Genomic DNA, 27,068 nt, shown 5'->3' on the forward strand with positions numbered 1-27,068 from the left:
CATATTCTCATTGGAATATATTTTTCCGGATTTGATAGAGTATTCACTTCACTGATAATCTAAAGTAAGAATGGTCTAAATCATCTGGGTAACCACACATAAACTGGAATTCCAGTTGAAATAGCATTCCAGTTGGAATTCCAGTTGAGCTATTTCAAATCCTGAAAGATGATGCTGTGAAAGTGTTGCACTCAACATGCCAGCAAATCTGGAAAACTCAGCAGTGGCCACAGGACTGGAGAAGGTCCGTTTTCATTCCAATCCAAAGAAAGGCAATGCCAAAGAATGTTCAAACTACCACACAGCTGCACTCATCTCACATGTCAGCAAAGTAATGCTCAGAATTCTCCAAGCCAGGCTTCGACGGTATGTGAACCGTGAACTTCCAGATGTTCAAGATGGATTTAGAAAAGGCAGAGGAACCAGAGATCAAACTGCCAACATCTGTTGGATCATCAAAAAGCAAGAGAGTTCCAAAGAAACATCTACTTCTGCTTTATTGACTATGCCAACACTTTTGACTGTGTGGATCACAACAAACTGTGCAAAATTCTTAAAAAGATGGGAATACCAGACCACCTCACCTGCCTCCTGAGAAATCTGTATGCAGGTCAGGAAGCAACAGTTAGAACTGGAAATGGAACAACAGACTGATTCCAAATCAGGAAAGGAGTACGTCAAGGCTGTATATTGTCACCCTGCTTATTTAACTTATATGCAGAGTACATCATGTGAAATGCCAGGCTGGATGAAGCACAAAGTGGAATCAAGATTGCCGGGAAAAATATCAATAACCTCAGATACGCAGATGACACCACCCTTATGGCAGAAAGCGAAGAAGAACTAAAGAGCCTCTTGATGAAAGTGAAAGAGGAGAGTGGAAAAAGTTGGCTTAAAGCTCAACATTCAGAAAACTAAGATCATGGCATCCGGTCCCATCACTTCATGGCAAATAGATGGGGAAACAATGGAAATGGTGAGAGTCTTTATTTTCTTGGGCTCCAAAATCACTGCAGATGGTGACTGCAGCCATGAAATTAAAAGACGTTTGCTCCTTGGAAGAAAAGCTATGACCAACCTAGACAGCATATTAAAAAGCAGAGACATTACTTTACCAACAAAGGTCCAACTAGCCAAAGCTATGGTTTTTCCAGTAGTCGTGTATGGATGTGAGAGTTGGACTATAAAGAAAGCTGAGCACTGAAGAATGGACGCTTTTGAACTGTGGTGTTGAGAAGACTCTTGAGAGTCCCTTGGACTGCAAGGAGATCCAACCAGTCCATCCTAAAGGAAATCAGTCCTGAATATTCACTGGAAGGACTGAAGCTGAAGATGCTGAAGCTGAAATTCCAGTATTTTGGCCACCTGATGCAGAGACTCATTGTAAAAGACCCTGATACTGGGAAAGATTGAAGGCAGGAGGAGAAGGGGACGACAGTGGATGAGATGGTTGGATGGCATCACTGACGTGATGGACATGAGTTTGAGTAGGCTCTGGGAGTTGGTGATGGACAGGAAAGCCTGGCATGCTCCAGTCCATAGGGTCACAAGGAGTTGGACAAGACTGATCAACTGAATTGAACTGAACCACACGTAACAAAATGCCTCCTCACAAGCCCAGTCTGTCTTTGTGTGTGCAATCAGATTTGTGCCAGGTAGTCCTACTTTAATTGTCTTCAGCTAATTAACAATGTACAGAGATAGACTTCAGAGGTAAAAGAGGCTTTTGCATCAACTGTGGGCCAGATGACTTCAGAGTGTGCTGGAGGAACAAAGGTGTTTCAGTGATTCAGAAAAAAAGAGTAGTGAGAGAATTGCATCATCTCGTAACACCCGGTGGGAAAGGCAGACCAAGCCCAAAAGAAAAGAGCCACAGTCACTAATACTTTGTATAACATTAAACTATGTAGCCTAACTTAAAGTTTTTTGGCTTTGCAGAGGAGAGAGTATGCAATTTTTACATTTGTTTTTATAAGAAATACAAACTATAAGAACTGAAAGTTCTAGAAGTTTATGTCTAGTTTTAGTTTGTATATATTTAAAGCGCATTTGAAACTAAAGGACTTAAATCAACAAGATGTAATACAGGAATTTTTAAGGGGGTGCATGAAATATGAACAGTTTTAAATGTATGAAAAGATGATTATTATCACTCATGAGATATGAAAATTAAAACCATAATGAGTTACCCTTTACCACCTTTTATAAAATTGCAAACCTTTTCACTTACATATTTATTACCTGCTCTGCTTATTATTGCTCCAGAGCATTTTCACTATCTAACATACATTTATTTTGTTTATTTATTATTTCATTGTCTATCTTTTCCTCCAGTGCACCCCCAGAATGGTTCATGCAGTCTTATTCACTGTAGTATCTGTAGATAGGCAACAAAAGATGCCTAGAATGGTACATGCATGCTCAGTAACTTTAGTCATGTCCCACTCTTTGTGACCCTAAGGACTGTAGCCCACCAGACTCCTCCGTCCATGGGATTCTCCAGGCAAGAATGCTGGAGTGGGTTGCCACGCCCTTCTCCAGGGGATCTTCCTGACCTAGGTGTCAAACCCACATCTCCTGCATTGCAGGTGGGTCTTTTACTACTGAGCCACCAAGAAGCCCACCTAGAACGGTACATGGCAAATAACGGACACTGCATTATTTGCTGAATGAATGAAGACCTATGATCTAGCAATTTCCCTTCGAGGCACAAACCCTAGAGAAAGTCTCTCACTTGTGTACAAAGAAACAGGAGCAAAGCAGTACTGCTCGCCCCATTAGAAAACTGGAAAAATCCGAACTGTCCTCAGTTAAGGAATGAAGCACACTGTGGTATGATCATATGAGGGAATTTAGCCATTAACATGAATTACATTGATTTCCATGGATAAAAATCAAAAGCATTGCTGGGAAAAACAAAAACAAAAAACTGCAGACATGCAGTAATATACAAATGCCCAGTTAGAAAGTTCACATCAGAGCACAGAGAGCCTCAGGACAGAGAGGGGATGAAAGAAATAAGCTTTGATTATATTGTAATTTTTGCTTTAAATTTTTTTATCTGAACAAAAAATGGCAAATACTAATATATGTTAAATGTGAATAATAGGTAATATAGTTGCCCCTGGAGAAGGAAATGGCAATCCACTCCAGTGTTCTTGCCCAGAGAATCCCTTGAACAGGGGAACCTGGTGGGCTTCAGTCCATGGGATCACAAGAGAGTTGGACCTGACTTAGTGACTAGATAACAACAACAATACACAGGCGCGTGTTATATTTTTCTCTGTGTTTTTCTAATGTATAAATGTTTTCTAATTTTGAAAAAATGTTTTAATACAAGTGAAAGTTACCATTAGTTTCTTTTCCTACGTTCATAAGTAATTATAGCCCCCTCTATGATAATGATGACAAGGATGATGGTTCTTATCCCTCTTCCTCTTCTCTTGTTTAACTCCTTTTTAACAGCGACTATTTCATTTCTCTTTACATAATGCTTCTTTTCAAAAACCATTTGATATGGCTTACAACAAAAGATATGAATAACAATCTAGCAAGGTTTTAAATAGTGATATGTAAATAGGCTATCTATTAAAGCAAACATTGCTGCCATCATTGAACTTCAAATTTTGCTTCAAGCTCTTTGGAAGCTGAATGGCAAGCAAGTACACCAAGTTATTACTTAAGTGTCATTGTTCACTGGGCTTTCCCAGTGGTTCAGTGGTAAAGAATCTGCCTGCCAATGCAAGAGACACAGGAGATGCAGGTTCCATCCCTGCACCAGGAAGATCCCCTGGAGAGAGGAACCGCAACCCATTCCAATATTCTTGCCTGGGAAATCCCATGGACAGAGGAAACTGGCAGGCTACAGTCCACGCAGTTGCAAAGAGTCAGACATGACAGCAACTGAGCACACAGTGTTTGCTGGAGCACCCTGGGGAAGGCAAAGCTTTTCCTGGTACTAAGTTCTCAAAAAAAAAACCTCTCATCTATGACTTTATATAGGGGACCCTAAGTGTTCTCAAGGGCATTTTCACTAAAATCAAAAGTTGATTGCATATGCCTTTTCTTGTAACAAATTTCTTAAAAAGCTGAGGACATAATGTATTGGTGTGGTTCATGGAATGGTATTCATTCCTTAGAAGCTAAAGTAACATATGCCTTCAGTCATCTAACTAAATCCAAAGATAAAATATGCAAGTGGGTAGGCAGGGAGCATGTCTCTTAGATAACTGTTCCTAAATATAATTTCCCTTAGACAAGCTATTGATAGATGGAAACCAAACATCCATCAATTGAAGATTATAGTCACAGACTTGGACCCGTTAACTGTTATTGAGCAAGCATGGGAAGCTTTATTAAGTATCACTTGCCTCTTTTTAAAAATAACTTTCAAAAGAAAAGTATAAAATAAAGCACTGATTCATCACAGGCTTCAACTGAGAGCTACTTTTTCTTTTCAGTTTGTCTGTAAGTCTAAAAGAAATGCTATTTTGAGTTCTAAGTCCAGATTTGGCAGACAAGGGTGATGCAGGCCAGGGGATCCTGTGGTTTACTGGTAGCATTTTTCTATATCTTTTCTAATGCCTGTAGTGTAGAGATATATTGCAGGGGTTTAGGTATGGGTCAGTCCCAAGAAAAGACTGTAATTGAAGACCCATTTATCCGTTGACTATTTCTGCTACTATCAGCAAAAAAAGGGAAGACAACTAATATCCAACAACATTGAACTTGAGGTAGAAAATCAGCTAGCGCTATAGAGAGCTGTAGTAATAATAACCACTCCTTCCATTTGCATCACCCTTTTATTCATGGTCTAATCCAATCCTCACAACAACACTATCAGATGGTTAATGTTAACAGTAAAGAAAACTAACAATAATGACACTGAAGTTAACAGCAACTTGTGCAAACTGATCCGAATCACACAGCTGGTAAACAGCACACTTGGGACTTGAACTCATTAAGTCCTGACTGCAAATCCAGGCTCCTTGCAGTAGCCATGACTTGGTAAGAGAACCAAGGTGCAAGACTGCTTCCGCTTCTTTCCCAAGGACAAGGCTTTGCAGTCTTTGTTCCATCTGTCACGTAACTGGGAGGATCATGACGGAAGTCTCTCTATAGAGCTTTCCTACACTAGCCCTCGCTGACAGAATAATCAAGTTTCCACAGGATCACATTATCTCTGAGAGATGGAAACCACCTCCAGAGAGGGAGTTTCCACTGGGAAGATTTTTCAGGGTTAGCTGAATTGGAATTAATGAAATCAGAAATGTGAGCAGACACCCATCTAAAAGATGACAGGCAATCACATCCTGAGTGATATGTGAAAGAGATGATCTCCTTTCAGAAATGAAATTCATAGTTTTAATGGGCTCACTAGCAGATTCAAAAAGACTGTCTTCATACAGAAGTTATGTTTTCCTTTTGAGCTTGTTTCTCCTACATTTGGAGCTCAGTGTTGTGAGGTAAAATTAATTTCTTTGAACACAGAATTTAGCTTAAAGCTTGTTTAATAAAAAAGGGTATTCTAAAAATAACAGGGCTTTGCAGACGTGAGTTGACTATATTTTCAACCTCTCTAGTCTAAAGCTACTCTCGACAGGCAGAAGGAGCCAGGCAGATGGCTGCCCTTGCTAAAGTGACGTGGGAAGGTCCCAGAGCTCAGTGCACAGTGTAAGCAAGACATTCTTCTCCACGAGTGTCAGGATCACCTGCCTTCAAATACCAGAGCAGTGCAGCTAGGGGACTGTGGGAGCCTGAGGCCCAGAAGTATATTAAGTAGCTTGCCTAATTTTAAACCAGCATTGACCTCCATTTATCCAAATGCATAAGTCATACTATTTTGTGCTCCCTCTCCCAAAATTCACTTTGTTTTCTTTCTTTCATTCAAACTGACTATTAGGCATCCTAATTTGATACAGACCAGATTTCAACAGTATCTAAACCTCTCCTGGGTAAACAAGTGTCTGTTTTAAATCAGTCATCATAAATATGACTCCTTGAGGTAATAGTGTTCTAAAAAAAAGAATGCCCTGCTCTTAGAACAATACATGTTTCCATAGAAATTAGAGCAATTACTCAACTACAATCAGTTATATGGCATCTTCAGTTATAAAAAAGGAAGGAGATTGAATCACTGAAGTAAGAGTCAGGTATCAAACAGTCGAGTTAGTGTGGGTTTATGCAGAAGTGTCCATGCTTGCTGAGGATGACATGACTGGTGGGGAGTGAAAAAGTCAGACACAACAGGAGGAAGAATTCTCTGCTGGAAGAGCACACTTCTCTGTCCGCATCTCATAGCCTGAGGCTAATATCAGGAGGACTCATAAAAGAAAAACCATCTTTCTCAGCGATGATTTATATCTTCCAGAGCAGGAGAACCAGTGCTGAGATCAATGAAACAACTTGCCTGAACAACCACAACAGACATCTAATTTAGTGCTAACAGTGTTGGTTAGTGACAGCCAGAAGCCTGTTATTTGTCAAATTTAAGGGGGAGCATCATTTTAATTAATACCTTCTTTCTTCTCTAGGGCCTGCTAAAAGTCCTTTAGTGCAGGATTAGATAGTAAAATCAAGGAGTTGCAGGGAAGGGTCAATTCCTACATAGCAAAGAATCACAGTAAGTGTTCAAGGAAGATGATCAGTGTTATTATCTGACAGCTCCACCAAGAAGGGAAACCTGTGGCATCACAAATTTACCAATATAGAGGAAGTTGCCTAACTCTTCCTGGACTTTACCACTTTTCTCCCTCGGATAAGCAATAGAATAGTCACAGGATAGGTTCGGGGTCTTAGAGTTCAAAGATGTCACAAAGTACAACCACCCCCTCAAGACAGCAATCCTATCAGATGTAGTCATTCATTCAAGAAATACTTTTAATGCACCATACCAGACTCTATACTGGCATGCTGAATAAGATAGGCCAGAACCCCATCTCATGAAGGTAACAGTTTAGTGGGTGAGACTATGTACAAGTAAACTCACGAATAATTACAGATTTTTGAGACTGTTTATGAAGGAAACTAATAGTTGCTGGGATAGAGAACAACACAGGGTAGAAGGAAATCCAACCAACCACAAATAGGAGGTCAGGCAAGTCCTCTCTGGAAAGATGACAGTTAAGCTGACTCCTGAAAAAGAAGAAATCTTCTATGCAAGGAGATGAAGAAACACTATTCTAGTCAGAGGAAACAGACAGTGAAAAGACTCTGTAAGGGTAAATATCTGGACTGAAGTGAGGAGAGGAAAGAAGATAAAGTTAAAGACACAGGCAGAGGTCAGATAATGCATCCCTGTTGACCATGATAAGGAGTTTGGATTTTATCTGAAGAGTAATAGGAAGACTTTCAGCAGAGCGGTGATAGGATGCAATTTACCATGAAAAGGGTACTCTATCATATACCACCTCCTATGGCATAGGAATGTCCCTGGATAAACTGGCAAGCTCAGCTCCAGTTGCTTTAGAATCTTTAGACTCCTCATGGCCCATGTGATCACCACTTTTTCTAAAAAGAAAAAATATGTGCCTAACAACTCATCCTGTAATAACAGTAGACACAGTAGTAGTAGTAGTAGCAGCAGTAGGTAATATCTGTTAAGTGTTTTCTATATGAAAAGCACGATTTAAAGATATTTTACATGTATTAGTTTGTCTAATCCTCACAGCAATCCAATGAAGTAGGTTTGATCTTTATCCTTATTTTACAAACGAGGAAACTTAAGTAACTTGTGAAACAAGTAAACACTTTCTATTTCAATGCTTTCTGTTCTTATCTTTATTAATTCCTTCCTCCTACTTTCTTTAGATTTAATTTGATCTTTTTTCTCTAGATTCCTGAGATTACAAAATAGATTGTCAACCTTTCTACTTTCATACCATATCCATTAATTTTCCTCCAAGCACTGTTGTAGATGCATCTATAAGTCTTGGTAGGTTTATGCTGCTGTTATAATTCAGTTCAAAATGTTTTCTAATATTAATTTAAATTTCTTCTTTGATCCAAGATGTATCAAGAAGTGTTCTACCAGGATATCAAAATAGCAGAGTAGGCAGACACTGGGTTAACCAACTCTCATGAATATATCAAAACTACAACTATATATAGAGAGACTCTTGCTAAAATTGACCTGGGGACTAGCAGAACATTTCTACATACAAGGCTGAATGTAAAGATTCACATTCAGTCTGGTAGTAAGGGAGGAGAGGCAATGTGTGTCGGCACCCACACCCCTGGCAGGGAACACAGAAGAGGAGGGGAATATCACAGATTAGAGGAGCCTCCCGGAGAGGGAGGGATTTAAGCGACATATTAGGTATTCCGGTCCTGGGGTCCATATCTGGAAGATGAGTCCCCTTAGCGAGCTGGAAAACCTGTGGGGCTTACTGGAGGGCTACAAGTAACCGAGACTCTGCTCTTGAAGAGAGCGCACACACTTGCTTCCTCCCAGTAACAGCATGGAGGCAGCAGACTGAAGACTGCCCTGGACTCTGGCTTGTGTGCTGGGGCCACCCCCGTGCACTCCCCAGGCCACGCTGAGCCACTGCTCCAGGCCCTGTGCTCTGATGCTGCTCTCCGCTAAGGGAGACACCAACATTGGGCCCATAAGAGTGCACACACGTGGAGGAAACAGAGCCCTGCTTCTGACCAGAGTGGAGGCTGCCATTTCCAGCTTGTACAGCCTGCACACACTCCAGAGGGCAGAGGCCATCATCGCAGGAGCACGCATGCTTACACACACTTGGGAGCCGCGACGGCCAGGTCTGTGGCATAGCACCAACCCCTCCAGCTGCAAGCCAGCCTCTAAGCAAGGCACACACTCTGGGGGAAAAGTGAAACTGGCGCAGAAGTGTAGTCCCAGGCCTCAGGCCCCGGCCACATCCCAAACCAACGCAGAGACCTGTGAGAGATCCAACCCCCGAGGGCTCCTATTCCAGCTCCTCAGGGCTTACCCCTTGCCCTCAGTAGGGTCTGTTGTTGCTGTTGTTCGGTGGCTAAGTCGTGTCCCACTCTTTGCAACCCCACGGACTACACTACGCCAGGCTTCCCTGTCCTTCTCTATCTCCAGGAGTTTGCTCAAATTCATGTATTTGAGTCAGTGATGCTATCTAACCATCTCATATACTCTGTTGCCCACTTCTCCTTTTGTCTTCAATCTCTCCCAGTGTCAGGGTCTTTTCCAGTGAGTCAGTTCTTCCCATCACATGGCCAAAGTATTGGAGCTTCAGCAACAGTCTTTCCCAATAAATCCAATGAATATTCAGGACTGATTTCCTTCAGGATGGACTGGTTTAATCTCCTTGCTGTTCAAGGGACCCTCAAGAGTCTTCTCCAGCACCACAGTTCGAAAGCATCAGGGTACAGATGGCCATTAAGCACAGGAGAAACCCTGGCTTGCAACTGACTCTGGCTCTAGCTCCTCCAGTTCTAACTCTAACTCCACCAAGATGGTGCTGTGAGCACACCTCAGAGGAAGATGCAGATCATGCTCACTTCTGATGCAGGTCTCCCATCACAGCCACTGGACACATGCAGACTACACAGGGATGCTCCCACAAAAGGACACGACCACAAGGCAAAGGAAGGTAACTGTTCCACTTAATTTTACAGAGACAGAGAAAGTAAAACAAAATAAGAAGACAGAGGAATATGATTCAAATTAAAGAACAAGAAAAAAATATCTGAGGAAGAAAATCTAATGAAACAGAGATAAATCATCTACCCGATAAAAATTCAAAGCAATAGTAATAAGGATGCTAATTGAACAGGGAATAGAACAGTTGAACACAGTGATAATTCTAATCAGTCACGTCAGTCGCTCATTCGTGTCCAACTCTTTGCGACCCCATGAACCGCAGCACGCCAGGCCTCCCTGTCCATCACCAACTCCCGGAGTTTACTCAAACTCATTCCCATCGAGTCGGTGATGTCATCAAGCCATCTCATCCTCTGTTGTCCCCTTCTCCTCCTGCCCCCAATCCCTCCCAGCATCAGGGTCTTTTCCAGTAAGTCAACTCTTCGCATGAGGTGGCCAAAGTATTCGAGTTTCAGCTTCAGCATCAGTCCTTCCAAAGAACACCCAGGACTGATCTCCTTTAGGATGGACTGATTGGATCTCCTTGCAGTCCAAGGGACTCTCAAGAGTCTTCTCAACACCACAGTTCAAAAGCATCAATTCTTTGGTGCTCAGCTTTCTTCACAGTCCAACTCTCACATCCATACATGACCACTGGAAAAACGATAGCCTTGACTAGACGGGCCTTTGTTGGCAAAGTAATGTCTCTGCTTTTTAATATGCTGTCTAGGTTGGTCATAACTTTCCTTCCAAGGAGCAAGCGTCTTTTAATTTCATGGCTGCAATCACCATCTGCAGTGATTTTGGAGCCCAAAAAATAAAGTCTGACACTGTTTCCACTGTCTCCCCATCTATTTCCCATGAAGTGATGGGACCAGATGCCATGATCTTAGTTTTCTGAATGTTGAGCTTTAAGCCAACTTTTTCACTCTCCTCTTTCACTTTCATCAACAGGCTCTTTAGTTCTTCCTCAGTTTCTGCCATAAGGGTGGTGTCATCTGCATGTCTGAGGTTACTGATATTTCTCTTGGCAGTCTTGATTCCAGCTTGTGCTTCCTCCAGCCCAGCGTTTCTCATGATGTATTCTGCATATAAGTTAAATAAGCAGGGTGACAATATACAGCCTTGACGTACTCCTTTTCCTATTTGGAACCAGTCTGTTGTTCCAGGTCCAGTTTTAACTGTTGCTTCCTGACCTGCATACAGGTTTCTCAAGAGGCAGGTCAGGTGGTCTGGTATTCCCATATCTTTCAGAATTTTCCACAGTTTATTGTGATCCACACAGTCAAAGGCTTTGGCATAGTCAATAAAGCAGAATTCTAATAAAGAACTATAAATTAAAAGAAAACTGGCCAGAACTAAAGAATATAGTAGTTAAGATGAAAATACACTAGAGGAAATTAAAAGCAGATAGGTGATACAGAAACAGTCTGGAAGATAGAATAATGGGAATCGCCCAATCAGAGCAGCAAAAAGAAAAACAATTTTCTTGAAATGAGAATAGCATATGGGACCTCTGAGACAATATCAAGCATAACAACATACACATTATTGCAGTCCCAGAAGAAGAGTGAATAGGGTTGAAAATGTATTTGATGAAATTATGGCTGAAAATTTCCCAAACATAACAAAGGACACATCAAGGTACAGGAATTACAGAGCCCCAAACAAGACGAACCCAAAGAGACCCACACAAAGAAATATCATAATTAAAATGACAAAAGTTACAGAGAAAATTCTAAAGGCAACAAGAGAAAAAAAAGAGTAGCATGCAAGGGAACCCCAAAAGGCTTTCGGCAGATATTTCAGGAGAAACTGTGGGCAAGATGGGAGAGGCATGATGTATTTAAAGTGCTGAGAGGAAAAGCCTATAACCTAGGATACACTACCTAGCAAGGTTATCATTCAGAATTGAAGGAGCAATAAAGAGCTTCTCAAACAAGCAAAACTTAAAACACTTCATCAATACTAAAACCACCTTCAAAGAAGTGTTAAAAGGTTGTCTTTCAGTGAAAAAGAAAAGGCCAGAAGAAGAAATCAGAAATTATTTCAGGAACGGAATAATCCCACTGGTAAAGGCAAATATATAGTGAAGGCTATGCATCGACCACTTAAGTAAGTTAGTAGGAAGACTAAAAGACAAAAATAATAAAATCAACTATAACTACAGCAAACACTTAAGGGATAGACAAAAAAAGGTGTAAAATATGACATCAAAAACACAAAACATGGGGGGGAGCAAAAAACAGTTTTAGAATCCACTTGAACTTAAGTGACTGGCAGTTGACTGACAATATATGCCTTTTAGCTGGAGTGCTTAGTCTGGTTACATTTAATATAATTACTGATATACTAGGTTTAGGTTATCTTTTGATATTTATCCCATCTGCTTCTTGTCCTTTATTCTGCCTTCTTTTGGACTAATCAAGTATGCTTTTGTTGTTTTTGTTTAGTCACTTACTCATATTTAGCTCCTCTGTTGGCTTTGTGTATTATTCATTTGGTAGCAGACATAGAAACGGCAATATTTCTTTTTTTCCTTCATCACAGCTCATGACTACGACAGGGCAAAGCAGAGCACAGTTCCCTATCTCTAGTGCACTTCAGTACTAGTGTTTATGTCTTCCAAAATATCATGTGGTGTTTTCATCAACATATAGCAATTAAGTGTATAATTTTTTTTCTGACTTTTGTTTTTCCAGATAATTGCATTAATCATAGATTCCCATAAGTTTTTAAGAAAATCCTTTCTGTCTTCTTCATGCAAGATATTATAGACATTTGCTTCATCAAGTCTTCTTGCTTACATTAAGGTGTTGCATTTTTTTTCTGACACAAATACCATGTTTCCATCATGATTTACTGCAAAAAGGAAACCATTGAATAGAAGGAACATACCTCAACATAATAAAAGCTATATATGACAAACCCACAGCAAACATTATCCTCAATGGTGAAAAATTGAAAGCACTTCCCCTAAAATCAGGAACAAGACAGGGGTGCCCACTCTCACAGCTACTATTCAACATAGTTTTGGAAGTGTTGGCCACAGCAATCAGAGCAGAAAAAGAAATAAAAGGAATACAGATAGGAAAAAAACAAGTAAAACTCTCACTGTTTGCAGATGACATGATCCTCTACATAGAAAACCCTAAAGACTGTATCAGAAAATTACTAGAGTTAATCAATGAATATAGTAAAGTTGCAGGATATAAAATTAACACACATAAATCCCTTGCATTCCTATATACTAACAATGAGAAAACAGAAAGAGAAATTAAGGAAACAATACCATTCACCATTGCAATAAAAAGAATAAAATACTTAGGAGTATATCTACCTAAAGAAACAAAAGACCTATACATAGAAAACTATAAAACACTGATGAAAGAAATCAAAGAGGACACAAATAGATGGAGAAATATACTGTGTTCACGGATTGGAAGAATCAATATTGTGAAAATGAGTATACTAACCAAAGCAATCTACAGATTCAATGCAATCCCTATCAAGCTACCAACGGTATTCTTCACAGAACTAGAACAAATAATTTCACAATTTGTATGGAAATACAAAAAACCTCGAATAGCCAAAGTAATCTTGAGAAAGAAGAATGGAACTGGAGGAATCAACCTGCCTGACTTCAGACTCTACTACAAAGCCACAGTCATCAAGACAGTATGGTACTGGCACAAAGACAGAAATATAGATCAATGGAACAGAATAGAAAGCCCAGAGATAAATCCATGAACCTATGGACATCTTATCTTTGACAAAGGAGGCAAGGATATACAATGGAAAAAAGACAACCTCTTTAACAAGTGGTGCTGGGAAAACTGATCAACCACTTGTAAAAGAATGAAACTAGAACATTTTCTAACACCATACACAAAAATAAACTCAAAATGGATTAAAGATCTAAATGTAAGACCAGAAACTATAAAACTCCTAGAGGAGAACATAGGCAAAACACTCTCCAACATGAATCACAGCAGGATCCTCTATGACCCACCTCTCAGAATATTGGAAATAAAAGCAAAAATAAACAAATGGGACCTAATGAAACTTAAAAGCTTTTGCACAACAAAGGAAATTATAAGCAAGGTGAAAAGAAAGCCTTCAGAATGGGAGAAAATAATAGCAAATGAAGAAACAGACAAAGGATTAATCTCAAAAATATACAAGCAACTCCTGCAGCTCAATTCCAGAAAAATAAATGACCCAATCAAAAAATTGGCCAAAGATCTAAACAGACATTTCTCCAAAGAAGACATACAGATGGCTAACAAACACATGAAAAGATGCTCAACATCACTCATCATCAGAGAAATGCAAATCAAAACCACAATGAGGTACCATTACACGCCAGTCAGAACGGCTGCTATCCAAAAGTCTACAAGCAATAAATGCTGGAGAGGGTGTGGAGAAAAGGGAACCCTCTTACACTGTTGGTGGGAATGCAAACCAGTACAGCCACTATGGAGAACAGTGTGGAGATTCCTTAAAAAACTGGAAATAGAACTGCCATATGACCCAGCAATCCCACTCCTGAGCATACACACTGAGGAAACCAGATCTGAAAGAGACATATGTAGCCCAATGTTCATCACAGCACTGTTTATAATAGCCAGCACATGGAAGCAACCTAGATGCCCATCAGCAGACGAATGGATAAGGAAGCTGTGGTACATATACACTATGGAATATTACTCAGCCATTAAGAAGAATTCATTTGAATCAGTTCTAATGAGGTGGATGAAACTGGAGCCCATTATACAGAGTGAAGTAAGCCAGAAAGATAAAGACCAATACTGTATACTAATGCATATATATGGAATTTTAAAAAATGGTAATGATAACCCTATATGCAAAACAGAAAAAAAGACACAGATGTACAGAACAGACTTTGGGACTCTGTGGGAGAAGTTTCAGAGAAATTAGAGACAAAAATATAGGTCTGAAAGACATTTACTAGAGATATTAACTGAAAATGGAAGTAGAATGGAATATAAGAATGGAAGCAGGGGGTACTTCCCTGGTGATTCAGTAGCTAAGACGCCGCACTGCTAGTGCAGGGGGCCCGAGTTCAATCCCTGGTCAGGGAAATAGATTTCACATGTTGCAATGACGATCAAAGATTCCACATGCTGCAACTAAGACCCCATGCAGCCAAATAAATAAACATTTGTTTAATTACTCTATTATGTAAATGTGAAATCATTATGTACTACACCTGAAACAAACATAATTTGTATGTCAACACTATTTCAATTAAAAAAAACATACTTTTTTGAAAAAAAGAATGGGAGGAAATGAAGAAGAATCTAGAGAAGTTGTAACCCTCTCTTCTCATTCCACTGCCTCTCCAATTCATCAATTCTTCTTCCATAGACTTTGCTCCATATACTAGGCTCAGCCTACAAACAGCTGGTGAAATCACCATCGATTTTATGCAAGATATTAAATAGATAACTGGTCCTTGGAAAACTTTCTAGGTTTAGTTTGTAACTGGAATGTGCTTCTTTGGAGATTTGATCATGAAATGATAAAAATCTAATAATGAATCATGTGCATGCAAGCAACTGCTTTTTTTATAGGCCTTAATTAAATGTTTATCAATGCTAACAATTCTTTTTTCTTAATATTGCTATTGATTGAAGACTGGGAACGTCATGGGTTCCATAATAGCTTGCAGAGTATACATTGACACATCAAACTAAAGCAGTTATAACTTCAATTACTTAGGTAACCATCTGGGAAATGTCAGAAAGATCTTCAGATGTTTTAAGTATAGTTTGGTTCCCACTTGTATTTTCCTAGCAAATATCTAGATCCTTCATATTTTTTACATTAACAAGTCAGAGTGTCTCCAAAGTGTCTCCACATATCAATTTCATTCTTACGGTGTTCAAAGGGCCAGTTCTAAGGCATTCTCTTCAAACTGCTGAGAGACTGGCTTATTTTCAATCCAAGAATGCACAATGATAGGAGCTACATGGAACTGCCTTATCTAACATTCCTAATATATACCACAACTATTTAGCTAAAGTTTGTTGACTTGTCCCACTGACAAGTCAACACAACTCAAAGCCCAAGTTACCAAAACAGTACCAGGCATTTGATTACGAGCAGGACTCAACACTCCCAGGTGTAATGTGTGACCAGACCACTCTACCATATTTGATACGTTCATGATTAACCTCCTTTGCAGCTGCCAGTCTGGAAGAGGCCAGCAGGAGCCTGTGAAGGGTCTTAAGTGAACTCTCCGCCACACTCCCCACAAGTCTGCTCTTATTTAGATAGCCGTGCAGATGGACATATCACAGACTGTGCTCATGATATGAAAATGTGCCAAAAGGAGCAAGCAAATCTAACTTCAGTTTATAATCAAAGGTAGGACTGTGGATATGATCCAGGGCAGTGCAACGCTGAGCAGGCCGAGTGGAGAGACATTTAATGATTCATCTAACCAGGGGGTTTTCAGGAAGGAGCCACAAGCACTGGCCCCCGACACGCTTCCTTTTTGCGCCAGCACTGCAGGCACTGAGAGAGAAAGCAGGGAGCAGCTAGCGGACCAGTAAGACAGCAGGGCAACTGCAGCGTGGATCGGGCACCACCTGGGTCTGTTCCCCTGAGCCTAGAGAAATTGTTTCCTTGAACTACATAGACTCATCTGTTTAAATTATATCCGAGATAAGATACTGCATTCTTTTGGAGTCAAGTGCAGTTCCTTTCAACAAATCTTCATGTCAGGACTTTCTAAAGTTCTGTGCCAGAGCTTCAGTGCTAAAATTGGGAAATGGTCCCATGTATAAAGATGCTCCTTAATAAATTACCTCCTAATAAAAGTTATTTGCCCCCTTTTTGAGCAATTTACCATGAGTGGAAATACCAAGAAATGATTTGCGATCCCATCCCAACCATAATATTCAATAGCCTCTTCCAAACCACCCCAAATAAACATACAATCCTAAGTAAACAACTGGGTCGGTTATACAAATACTATAGGAAATTCCCCTGTTCCCCCTCCCTGACAGCCACCCCAAGCATGTTCTATATGAAAATTCTAGCACCATTATGTACTCTTTCTTTTCATTTTCTTTCCATTTCTGTATTTCTTAAAACTCCCTCATTCCAAATAGAAAACTGTAACTAGTTTCCTTCAAAATCTGGGAACAACAATATACTTAACAGGATGGGTCACCATGATTGGACTAATCCTCAGTCTTTCAAAGGTGAGGCTATAGTTCCTGTAGTAACATAGCATAGTCTGGATATGCTTCAGATGTTGTCTCCCAAGGGGTAGCCTGGCCAGGTACCAGTCACCCAGCAGAAAGATGGGCACCAAACAAGAAAGGACAAAGTTCCTCTGAGTCCCTATAGCATTTTATTTGTGTTATTAATATATTATATTATATATAATATATTATAGGCAGCTTCCCAGGTGGCTCAGCAGTTAAAAAAAAAAAAACAAAAAACTCCCTGCAACACAGGAGACCCAGGTTCAATCCCTGGGTCAGGAAGATCCATCGGAGAAGAAAATGGCAACCCACTCCAGTATTCTTGCCTGGAAAATTCCATGGACAGAGCCTGGTGGACTATAGCCCACGGGGTCGCAAAAGAGTCAGACACAACTTAGTGACTAAACAACAACAACATGCATTATAGCAGAGTTAATTATTATTATGCCATGTCTCTTCCTCGATTATAAGCTATCTGAGGGCAAAAATCCATAACATATTGATCATTATCTGATTACCTCTTCACACAAAGCTTAGCACACAGAAGTTATAAATACATGTGTGTTGAATGAATGAATGTCATAAATTAAGACTATCTCTTGTAAGAAGGAAACTCTACACCAAATATGACAATCATGCCAACTGACCGTCTTTGCAAAAGAGGGTAGGTGGGATAGAGATCTGATTTAGCTGAAAAGGAAGATGAGATAATGTGATGTCATAAAAAAAAACAAAGAAAATGGAGAAAACAAATCTAATTTTTTTCTGAAATACCAGCTTTATGAACTAATGAAACTCATACATGTAGGCACACAGTGTATGTGTAAAATCACCCATCAAGAGGTTTCCCTGGTGACTCAGTGGTCAAGAGTCTGCTTGCCAATGCAGGAGACATGGGTTTGATCCTTTATCCAGGAGGATCCCACATGCCATGGAGCAACTAAGCTGGTGTGCCACAGCTGTTGAGCCTGTGCTCCAAAGCCCAGGAACCACAACTGCTGAGCCCACGCGGTGCAACTCCTAAGGCCCCCACGCCCTAGAACTGGTGCTCAGCAACAACAGAAACCATCACAGGGAGAAGCCTGAGCATCACAACTAGAGAGTGGCCCCAGCTCACCACAACAGAGAAAAGCCCAACAGCAAGACCCAGTACAGCCGAAAATAAATAAAATTATTTTTGTTTAAAAGTACCCATCGTGAATGTGATCATTCTGAAAGTTCTGGCCTTCCAAGGCTTGAGCCTGGAGAAGTGGACAGAGCTACTAACTGAGTCAACATGTGACGAACTGTCCGTCACAGTTTGTCATCTTGGCAGCATATGTCAGTGGGTCCCTGGAGCATGGTGAAGGTGCACTGTGAGGAAATGAGGACTTAGGAGAGCCCTCAGGCTGAGCAGGTCTCCTGAGTGAGACGTCCCTGCTCCTACTTGGCTTCTTTCCCCAGACTCCAGCACTGAAGCCAGTGATCGTCCATCCCAAAGACCAACAGTGATTTCATGAGAAGAGAGAAACAAGGTACCTCCCACCTATCATGGGAGCCACAAGTTGTCACTCACCTGATTTAGGTGAATGCAGAGCAGGAACAGAGATCCAGATATAAAGAACAGACTTCGGACACAGCAGGGTGGGCCGGGGGTGGGAGGTAGGAAAGGGTGGGATTTGAGAGAGTAGCATGGAGATATATACATTACCACATGTAAAATAGACAGCCAGTGGGCATCTGTTGTACAACACTAGGAACTCAATGCAGTGCTCTGGGACAAGTGAGAGGGATGGGATGGGGTGGGGGGTTGGGGAGAGGTCCAACAGGGAGGGGACATATGTATACTTACGGCTGATTCACATTGGATGGCAGAAACCAAAGCAATTATCCTCCAATTAAAAATAAATAATTTTTTTAAATCCCAAAAAGTAAATAAAATTTTTTAAAATTACCTGGACAAAGGTATTCTAAGAAGACACCTTAGTCCAAGAAATACAAAAATTATTTGAATGTTGAATGACCTGAAATTAATGTGTCTTTGTTCAGGCTGCTATAACAAAATATTACTACAGACGAGAGATTTAAACAGCACATACTTACCTTATCACACTTCTGGAGACTGGAAGGTCCAAGATCAAGGTATCAGGTGAGACCCCTCTTCCTGGATTGCAGATGGCTGCCTTCTTCTGAATCCTCACATGGTAGAGAGGGATCATCTCCCTTCTGTCTCTTCTTATGAAGCATTAATCCCACTCAGGAGATTTCCACTCTCATGACCTAATTACATACCGAAGCTCCATCTCCAAATGCCATCACATTGAAGATTAGGGCTTCAATATTTGAAATGTGTTGGGAGGGGTGGGGTGCAAGGGAAGCAGACACAAACATTCAGTCCATAGCAGTGTGTGATGACTAAGTTAAAGGATTTTCCATTCTTAGTCATCAAGAGAAGGCTTAAGAAAGGTCTCTACTGCTCAAAATTGGTCCTTCATGATCTGAAAATCAGTTCCCTGGAAAAAGCCAAGAGTATAGAATATAAGACTTCCTTGGTTCCTTCCCAGGAGGTCCCACCACAGTTAAGAATAATTAGTAAACAATTACAATTAAAAAATGAAATAACACGCTGACTTTGGCCTCTTTCTCCAGCCTCCAATATTTGAAATTCAGTGACCATTCACAAAACCAACAGAATCATAGGCAATTTATCCTCCCTGAACACAATGCCTATCACACACAAGTCTCTCCTCTCCCAAGTAAGACAGGAAATAGATGAATCTCAATGTATTCAATCTTTTGCTCGCCCATGTTCAATGAATTTCTTTTTCTTGGGGATGGTCTTGATCCCTGTCTCCTGCACAATGTCACAAACCTCTGTCCATAGTTCATCAGGACTCTTGTCTATCAGATCAAGTCCCTTAAATCTATTTCTTACTTCCACTGTATAATCATAAGGGATTTGATGTAGGTCATACCTGAATGGTCTAGTGGTTTTCCCTACTTTCTTCAATTTAAGTCTGAATTTGGTAATAAGGAGTTCATGATCTGAGCCACAGTCATCTCCCAGTCTTGTTTTTGCTGACTATATAGAGCCTCTCCACCTTTGGATGCAAAGAATATAATCAATCTAATTTCAGTGTTGACCATCTGGTGATGTCCATGTGTAGAGTCTTCTCTTGTGTTGTTGGGAGAGGGTGTTTGCTATGACCAGTGTGATCTCTTGGAATAACTCTATTAGCCTTTGCCCAGAGTGCCTGATGAACTATAGACAGAGGTTCATGATATTGGACAGGAGACAGGGATCAAGAACATCCCCAAGAAAAAGAAAAGCAAAAAAGCAAAATGACTGTCTGAGGAGGTCTTAGAAATAGCTGTGAAAAGAAGAGAAGTGAAAAGCAAAGGAGAAAAGGAAATATACATTTAAATGCAGAGTTCCAAAAAATAACAAGGAGAGATAAGAAAGCCTTCCTCAGCGACCGATGCAAAGAAATAGAGGAAAACAATAGAATGGGAAAGACTAGAGATCTCTTCAAGAAAATTGGAGATACCAAGGGAACATTTCATGCAAAGATGGGCTCCATAAAGACCAGAAATGGTATGAACCTAACAGAAGCAGAAGATATTAAGAAGAGGTGACAAGAATACACAGGAGAACTATACAAAAAAGATCTTCACAACCCAGATAATCACAATGGTGTGATCACTCACCTAGAGCCAGACATCCTGGAATGTGAAGTCAGGTGGGCCTTAGAAAGGACCACTATGAACAAAGCTAGTGGAGGTGATGAAATTCCAGGTGAGCTATTTCAAATCCTGAAAGATGATGCTCTGAATGTGCTGCACTCAATATGTCAGCAAATTTGGAAAACTCAGCAGTGGCCACAGGACTGGAAAAGGTCAGTTTTCCTTCCAATCCCTAAGAAAGGCAATGCCAAAGAATGTTCAGACTACCACACAACTGCACTCATCTCACACACTAGTAAAGTAATGCTTAAAATTCTCCAAGCCAGGCTTCAGCAATACGTGAACCATGTACTTTCAGATGTTCAAGCTGGTTTTAGAAAAGGCAGAGGAACCAGAGATCAAATTGCCAACATCCACTGGATCATCGAAAAAGCAAGAGAGTTCCAGAAAAATATCTATTTCTGCTTTATTGGCTATGCCAAAGCCTTTGACTGTGTGAATCACCACAAATTGTGGAAAATTCTTCAAGATGGGAATATCAGACCACCTGACCCGCCTCTTGAGAAATCTGTATGAAGGTCAGGAAGCAACAGTTAGAACTGGACATGGAACAATAGACTGGTTCCAAACAGGAAAAGGAGTACATCAAGGCTGTATATTGTCACCCTGCTTATTTAACTTATATGCAGAGTACATCATGAGAAATGCTAGGCTGGATGAAGCACAAGCTGGAATCAAGATTGCTGGGAGAAATATCAATAACCTCAGATATGCAGATAACACCACCCTTATGGCAGAAAGCAAAGAAGAAATAAAAAGCCTCTTGATGAAAGTGAAAGAGGACAGTTAAAAAAGTTGGTTTAAAGCTCAACAATCATAAGATCATGGCATCTGGTCCCATCACTTCATGGCAAATAGATGGGGAAACAGTGTCAGACTATTTTTGGGGGGGCTCCAAAATCACTGCAGATGGTGACTGCAGCCATGAGATTAAAAGATGGCTACTCCTTGGAAGAAAAGTTATGACCAATCTAGACAGCATATTAAAAAGCAGAGATATTCCTTTGTCAACAAAGTCCATCTAGTCAAGGCTATGGTTTTTCTAATAGTCATGTATGGATGTGAGAGTTGGACTATAAGGAAGCTGAGCGCCGAAGAATTGATGCTTTTGAACTGTGGTGTTGGAGAAGACTCTTGAGAGTCCTTTGGACTGCAAGGAGATCCAACCAGTCCATCCTGAAAGAGATCAGTCCTGGGTGTTCATTGGAAGGACTGATGTTGAAGCTGAAACTCCAGTCCTTTGGTCACCTGATGCGAAAAGCTGACTCGTTTAAAAAGACCCTGATGCTGGGGAAGATTGAAGGCAGGAGGAGAAGGGGATGAAAGAGGATGAGATGGCTTGATGGCATCACCGACTCGATGGGAATGAGTTTGAGTAAACTCCGGGAGTTGGTGATGGACAGGGAGGCCTTGTGTGCTGCGGTTCATGGGTTCACAAAAAGTTGGACACAACTGAGTGACTGAACTGAACTGTTCAATGAATCTTAAATCTAATCCAGTGAACACAGTTTCACATCATAAGCCAAACATAATACTGGTCAAGAACACCTACATAAATGATGGAGTGAAAACCATTAAGATAATGGTTAACAAATAAAAAATAATTTTCTAAGAAACTCTAGAAAAGTAATGCAAAGTACAAACAGCTTGAGCATATTTTCCTTTAACCCTTTCCCAGAAATAAATTAATTGAAAAAGTAGCTTTCAAGAGTCATCTAGAGTCAGAGACAGCAAAACGCCACCTCTTAGAAAAACCATGAGTGGCAAAATCACTGGAGGGATTTGAGGAGCCAAACAAGTTTATTTTGCATCATTTAATGCCAGCAAACTAAACATGAACACTAAAGTGTGAAAGAAAATTCTTAAGCTGATTTCAAATCATAGGCATATGTTTGGCTGGAAAAACACATTGAGGAACAAACACTTCAAAGGAAAATCCTTTAGAAATGGAATCACTGGCACTAGACCCACAGCCTGTTAAATTGTTTGACCAAAAAGACTGCTTCAAGAATCCGCAGCTCTTTACTCCTATAACCAAAGCAGGAATATTTGGAAGCAGTCCTGAAACCATAACTTGACTTGCGACACAATCCCTTTTCCATAACTCTGGCCAAACAGTCTAACTCTCTAAGGAACTGAGAAGCAAGCAGCCTCTTGCTCTTGATGTATCCAAGTAGAAAGGAGTTCCCAGAGGTGATTGTGATACAAATAGAATGCAAAACTACTCCACAGAGGCAACACTAGCTTTGATAATCTTTGTATTACCAGTTTTGTTATTTTTTTGTAGGCTCATTTATACCTCATCTTTCAGATGAGTCTGTATTTGTGTGTGTACATATACCCACATATGTGTAACAAAAACTTCAATTCAGGACTTAAAATCAGTGACAATTTTTAAACCACTTGAGGGAAAGTTTGAGAAAATTTTGTCTTTCTTTTGTTTCACAAAGTACACATTTAATTCTCTATGTTTATTGAATAAGCTTAGATGGAAGAAGGCAAATAGTAGAGGATAAGAATAAATTCTCATCCAGTCTTAGTTGGAATATAAATTATAGTTTTGGACATAAATTATACATAGAAAAACCATTATTTACATATATGCATATTTCTGGGTGTTTACATTCTTCATAAAATGAGTATAAGAAGGGACAGTTCTCATATTTTTAGGTGACAGCAGCACTGAAAGCATTTAGTAATAAATAATCTTCAGAAGTTTTTCAGAACTAATTCTTTTCCAAGTACTTTACGTGTATTAAATTCACCTTTCATTCAGCTACGAATTAGGAAACGTACACCCTATCAAGAAAAGTTTTCCGTGATGCTAAGAAGCTTCACTATTATTTTCTGCACAAAAGCACATGGCATTTCCTATTTTACTTTCCACCAGATTGTGAGAGGAAGTTTTCTCCTTCTACAGTTTACATGAGTGTTCATTCATCCAGGCTGCTCTGCTTTCTGCCTTTCTCTCTGGCAGGTCTCAGACCTGAAGAAATTTAAAGCATCAAAAACTTGAGATGAGAACCTCTAGGAATCAAACAGCCTCACCCTTTGTGTTCAGAAGCACTAGTGTTTTGGGGGGCCAAAAGCAGCATAGGAAAGGGGATACCAACAATGGATGGACTGCATGCTAAAAGAGAAAAGCCCCTTCAAAACAACTCTTTACATAAAATACAATGAGACTCCCCCACTACCATTACCATCACCTTCTAAAGACTGTCTCTTGATGCTTGCTTATTGCACAAAAATGCAATCCCTGTCTTGGAATTCATCATTCTTTTCCCTACTTGGATAACATCTAAAGGGCTATCATGACAGGACCTCTTTCTGAGCCCAGTTAGATAGCATGAGAGGTGGTTCTACTTCTGCCAAAAGAACTGAAGAGCAAAGGGGAATAATTCAGGGGTTATATAAAACATTTGCAACCCAGGTTTGCTCTGATTCTCCATTCTCAAGACTAGACAATGCAAAGTGACACAAACTTTAGCTATTCCCCTTATACTCCTAGGGTATCACCTCTAGGTCACCATCAGTGGCATGTCTCAGCAATAGCTGTAAAAATGTAAACCTCTCTGACTTTTGCTTTTCAGAATTTTTGAAACTAAAAAGCAACTTACTCTAGAAAGAATGAAGATAAATGCCAAATGGCAAATGAAATAAGTATGTGACAGATACTTTCTTCAGCTGAACATTAATGTCTTTGTCTTTACTAAACCTCGAAGATCTCACATGTCCCCTCTTCCTTGCCCAATCCTTTTCCATCACCCTACCCTACCCTCAGGTTGGAGTAAATCCTCTCCTTCTTTATGTTCCCATAACATTTTGCTCAAATACTTATCATATCCTGCTATAGCTATACCGTAATTGCATGTGTGCCTGACCTCCCCTGTGCGTGTTAAGTCACTTCAGTCATGTTCGACTCTTTGCGACCCTGTGACTATAGCCCACCAGGCTGCTCTGTCCACAGGATTCTCCAGGCAAGAATACTGGACTGGGTTGCCATGCCCTCCTCCAGGGGATCTTCCTGACCCAGATATCGAACCCACGTCTCTTACATCTCCTGCACTGGCAGCCCCAGGTTCTTTTCTACTAGCACCCCCTGGGAAGGCCCCTATCTCCCTCGCTGGAGAGCAAATTGGTTGAGATCAGAGAATAGGTTTCATTTTCCAATTTTTCTTGCCAGTGTGCTTTGAAATAAATGTTTGTTGGATTAAATCATATTGAAGATAATTAAAAGTCCTGAAAATAGTTGAATCCCTATTGCCTATATAGGATATTTATCATGAAGTTGAAAAATGTCCACATGTAAAGTCTATAGCAAAAATTGTGAGAGTAACAAATGAATCAGGAGAATGACAGATTAGAAATTGCTTTCTTCTTCCTTAGGAAGGACACGGTACTATATTTAGAAGCCAATATAAGCATCCTGTTATCCATGTGAATGACAATCTATTAACATCGGACTGCACGGAGCCTTTCTGAAGTAAATGGGTACAAATAGAGAAAAGGCATTTACAGCAAGGGTTCAGAATAAGGACTCCCCATGGCTAACTTGGGGAATATCTGAGCAACAAAATAAACAATTATAGTAATAGATATAACCCATAGAATAAAATAAGAAGTCATGTAGTCTCTGCTGATATAAATAATGACAGCACTTTCTTGCAACACCATTCCACTAATAATTGTAGAAGAAATGGTGGAAAAATCACCATACAGCAAACACCATTGTCACAACTGTTTCAGGCAACTATCATTAACAGATGCTAAAATGCAAGGCAAGAGCATAATGAGAAATAGAAAATCTGTATCAAAATGTCATTTGATAGCAAAGAATGAGAGTTCTAACAAATAAAACTCTACATTCAGTGAGTGGTCCTGTAATATTGCCTTGAAAGACTGTATTACTCACTCTTGTTTGGTGCATTTTTTTAAACTACACTTTCAAATGTCAAAGGCAAAAATGGTCTATTTTCAAAGGAGAAATCTGGCAGACACCACATTTACCAAATGATCAAACATCACCAGTGATAGGCAAATCAAAATCATATGCCTCTGATATGATTCACAACATCACTTCTATATCATTTGGCAAAAAAAAAAAGCAAACCCTGAATTTAATCATGAGGAAATATTAGACAAACCCAAATTGAAGGCCATTAAATGAAATAATTGGCCAATACTCTTAAAAAAGTGTCATGAGCATAAAAGACCCAAAAAAAAAAAAAAGCGGGGTGGGGGGGTATCAGGAACTTCCTAGATTGGAAGAAACACTACCACTAAATGCTTGAGTGAGTTTGACTGTTAGATTCTTCATATAAGTGGTTATCCTGCAGCATTATCTTTCTGTGTCTGGTTTATTTCACTTAGCCTAATATCCTCCAGTTTCATCTATGTTGTTGCAAATGGCAGGATTTCCTTCTTTCTCATGGCAGAATAACATGTGTATGTGGCTGGTAGAAATATCAACAGCCTCAGATATGTAGATGATACTACTGTCATGGCTGAAAGTGAAAAGGAACTAAAGAGCCTCCTGATGAATGTGAAAGAGAAGAGTGAAACACTTGGCTTAAAACCCAACATTCAAAAAACTAAGATCATGGCATCTGGTCCCATCACTTCATGGCAAATAGAAGGGGAAAAAGTGGAAACAGTGACAGATTTTGTTTGCTTGGGCTCCAAAATCAGTGTGGATGGTGACTGCAGCCATGAAATTAAAAGATGTTTACTCCTTGTAAGGAAAGATATGACAAACCTAGATGGCATATTAAAAGGCAAAGACATCCCTTTCCAACAAAGGTCTGTCTAGTCAAAACTATGGTTTTTCCAATAGTCATGTATGGATGTGAGAGTTGGGCCATAAAGAAGGCTGAAAGCTGAAGAATTGATGTTTTCAAATTGTGGTGCTGGAGAAGACTCTAGAAGAATTCCTTGGATTGCAAGGAGATCAAACCAGCCAGTTGAAAAGGAAATCAACCCTGAATATTCATTGGAAGGACTGATGTTGAAGCTGAAGCTCCAATACTTTGGCCAACCTGATGCAAAGAGCCAACTCACTGGAAGAGACCCTGATGCTGGAAAGACTGAAGGCAGGAGGAGAAGGGAGCAGCAGAGAACGAGATGGTTAGATGGCATCACCGACTAGATGGACATGAGTTTCAGCAAACTGTGGGAGACAGTGAAGGACAAGGAAGCCTGGCGTGCTGCAGTTCATGGGGTCACAAAGAGTTGGACATGACTTAGCAACTGAACAACAACAACAACAACGTGTACACACACAAACACACCACATTCTCTTTATCTATTCAGTAGTCGATGGAGTTAAGTTACTGCCACATCTTGGCTATTGTGAATCATGCTGCAATGAACATGGGAATATAGATACCTCTTTGAGATATTGATTTCATTTCTTTAGAATATATACACACAAGTGGGATGGTTGGATCAAATGATAGCTCTATTTTTTAGTTTTTTTGAGGGCTCTGCATACTGTATTTCAGAGTGACTGCACCAACTTATATTCCCAC

The 27,068-nt window shown here is 40.1% G+C and overlaps 1 long non-coding RNA gene across 1 annotated transcript in view; it reads right to left on the minus strand.

Moving 5' to 3' along the window:
• The window catches only part of LOC133072046 (uncharacterized), a 199,096-nt gene extending 180,093 nt beyond the window's left edge, over nt 1-19,003 (minus strand). Inside the window, exon 1 of the long non-coding RNA XR_009696613.1 lies at nt 18,901-19,003. This is a non-coding gene — a long non-coding RNA (uncharacterized LOC133072046). The remainder of the gene's footprint in view (nt 1-18,900) is intronic.
• Between the last annotated feature and the right edge of the window lie 8,065 nt (nt 19,004-27,068).

Source organism: Dama dama, chromosome 18 (assembly GCF_033118175.1).
Source record: "Dama dama isolate Ldn47 chromosome 18, ASM3311817v1, whole genome shotgun sequence".
NCBI lineage: Eukaryota > Metazoa > Chordata > Mammalia > Artiodactyla > Cervidae > Dama > Dama dama.